The following is a 3,352-nucleotide window of genomic DNA, read 5'->3' on the forward strand; positions in this document are numbered from 1 at the left end:
ACACCCAACTATGCTGGCATCTAGATCTTAGACTTCCTGCCTTGAGAACCGTAAGAAATAAATTTGTTGTTGTACATAAGGTACTGTGTGGTATTTTGTTAGAGCAACCCAAATGGATTAAAACAGTATTTATCGCTCTAAAATTGTCTCTTTATTTACTTGCTTATTGTCTCCTCGCACTAAATGCAAACTCCGAAGAGCTTGTCCCTTGTCCTCCCTAAGTCCTACATGGTGTCCTCCATGCCCGTGCTTCACATATAATAAATGCTCCATTTAAAAGAGTTGAATTGGGGCTTTTGAATGCTCAGTCTGCAGAGCATGTGACTCTTGATCTCGGGGTTCTAAGTTCGAGCCTCATGTTGGGTGTGGAGATTACTTAAAAATAAGATCTCTAAAATATAAAATAAAATAAAATAAAATAAAATAAAATAAAATAAAATAAAATAAAATAAAATAGTTTAAGCAATAAATAAAGTAATCAGCACCTATGGTATAGCTTGAGATGCCCCAGTGACTCTAGGACATCTCAATATTCTTCTGCGATGTCTGAAATTCTCACTTGGGCAAATAATGAAGACACTAAGGGAGCCTATTAAACTATTATATCATGAAAATCTAAGAAAAAGTAAATTAGCTAAGGAGTTGGAGCAAGAAACTGAGGTTGTGGGCCAGGTAAGATCAGAATCATAAAGTAGATCTTAATTAATTGCAAGCAAGTGGGTGGCAGACTTTGGCAGCAGTGTGGAAAGCCTTACTTAGGTTGTAGAGATGATAACCAAGAGAAGATTTAAGATAAAGTACAGAGGAGAAACCAGAATTGAAACCAAAGCAGATAGAGTATTACAGTGTTCACCAGAATGTTCTAAGCATTCTGGGTGAAGAAGGGGAGGCATTGGAAGTGCCAGCCAATTTAGGCAAATTATGACAAAAATATTGGAGACTCCCTAGTTTTGTCACCAGTAAGAATATAGAAGGGGCCAGGGTTGAGTATGCAACAATTCTATTCCTTCTGCTGGTACCCTATATTGACTACAGACAGCAGTGCAACTAGAGACTGAGGGTTTCTGGACACAGTCTAGTTTTAGTCAAACCTCTGGTTTGGGACCTTGGTTCAAGCCACACCTCTTTGGGCTCTTTCTAGAGTTCTCTCCTTCAGATGTTAAAATTTGATTCTAAATCTTTGAAGATAGCCAGAAACATCTCACACATCACCCCAGGTAGCTTTTTGATGAAACAAATCTCTTGAACTGAAGAACCCACCTGGCCTCACAGCAACTGGTTTACCTTCCTCCTTTGAACTGCTGAGCTAAGGCCCTCCAAGACTTTGGCAACAGAGTAGATATGGTTCTGAAATCAGAATCTAAGGGATTCAACTGAAATTTGCTTGCCTGAGGAGGGGGAAGTGAGTAGTATCTATAAAACAGGGACAACACTTGTGCCTACTACCTCTTAGGGTTATTATTAGGAAGAGATGTGTTAATAAGTATAGCATGTCTGAGAGAGAGAAGGGAAGAAGGGAGAGGGTGGGAAGGAAAGGATGAACATTAAAATGTAGTGTTTATTTAACTGTCTTCTCAGATTTGAGACTGAGGCTAGACTCAAGCCACTGGCCCTTTGTCCTCTGTTTCCTCAACATACTTTAAATGACAAAAATGCGTAGGCTTGGTACTGATGAGCCCATAATTCGCCCATTCCACTGTCTGTTCCTGAGAAAGTTACATGACAAGGATATACTTAAATTTATCACTGTTGGCAAAATTAGAAGGTAACATACATTAACCAGGAAGTAAAAGACCACCATAAATAGTTCAAATTTACCTCTAATTTAGGGAAAGTGTCAGTCTTTTAGTCTAAAGGACTTCTAACTTCTTAGGTCCTGTGATACGGAAAGTTCGTAACTATGAACACAGCATTTCCATTTTCCTGTTCAAAACTGAGCAAATGAAGTAAAAATATAGAACCTAATTGCCACATTTATCTAATCATCTGGAGTAAGTGAACAAAAAACAATAGCTGTGCAAAAATATTAATCAAAGAGTACCCATTCTGTTAAACTTCCCTAAACCAAAGCAAGCTGGTGGTTTAGAAGTCAGAGGTCTGACTGCAACGAGGTCTAACTAACTGCGTACCTTTAAGGATACTTAGATTGGACTTGAATTCCTTCTTCTCAAGTGAGGTTGATTCTAATAGCAAAGTATAATGATTAATTATGCCAGTGGAACTATATCCATATCTACATACTGTACTAGACAATTAAAATATTCAGTTTCCCTCCTCAGAAAATATCCTCTTTCATATATTCATCTCCGTAATAATAGTGACTTGTCCAGCAAAAAGCAAGAGCTTCAGAATTAGCTAGAACTGGGTTGGTGGGCAAGTTATTTAATTTTTGCTAATGCTTACTTCCTCATTTAGAAAATGAGGATGATAATTCTTACCCCAGAGTGTTATGGAGACATTTGAATGCCATAATTAATTGTTTAGTAAAAATCCTTAAATGACTTCATAATTCATTATTGATTATCTGATTTTAGGGACTTGGTTGAAACTGCTTTCCTGTAAACAGTCTCTTCATGACATTTTAATTAGAGGCTTGCTCTACTTAGGTTAACATTTAAGATATAACAAATACTGCACATTTGTTTAAAGCAGTTTAGGCACCCAATAAATACTACTTGTATCTTGGATTTTTAAAGTTGTAGCTATTGCATATTAGGAATTAAAAACAAATGAGCCATACTCAATTGAATAAAAACAGTATTTTGGGGGGCACCTGGGTGGCTCAGTCAGTTAAGCATCCGACTTCAGCTCAGGTCATGATCTCGCGGTTCATGGGTTCGAGCCCCGCATCCGGCTCTGTGCTGACAGCTCAGAGCCTGGAGCCTGCTTTGGATTCTGTGTCTCCCTCTCTCTCTACCCCTCTCCCGCTCATGCTCTGCTTCTCTCTCAAAAATAAACATTAAAATAATTTAAAAATATTAACAAATAAATAAAAACAGTATTTTTTCCCTCAAAATTATAAACATTCATTGAGTAACTAAAGTACTAATTATATTCAACCTCAAGAGACTCACTGCCCTTTAATTATGTTGACAAGTGAACCTGTGCCTTGGAAGTTTCTTTTTGAATCTTTGAAGTTATCTCGTTATCTGTTTGTTTTGTGTGTGTTTGGTTTTTTTTCAGCAAAAGAGTAGGTTTCATAAAGATCTTGTCACCATCCCCCGACCTCACACTTGGCCCATCCCCCAACCTCATAGTTGGTCACAACTCTTCAAAAATTCTGAAGCAGAATTTCTGATGCCGAAATTCTGTTTTCCCCATTCTCTCAGAATTCCATTTTTTCTTGTGCCGT

The sequence above is a fragment of the Panthera pardus genome, unplaced genomic scaffold (assembly GCF_024362965.1).
Source record: "Panthera pardus isolate Hobbes unplaced genomic scaffold, ASM2436296v1 HiC_scaffold_8, whole genome shotgun sequence".
Classification (NCBI taxonomy): Eukaryota; Metazoa; Chordata; class Mammalia; order Carnivora; family Felidae; genus Panthera; species Panthera pardus.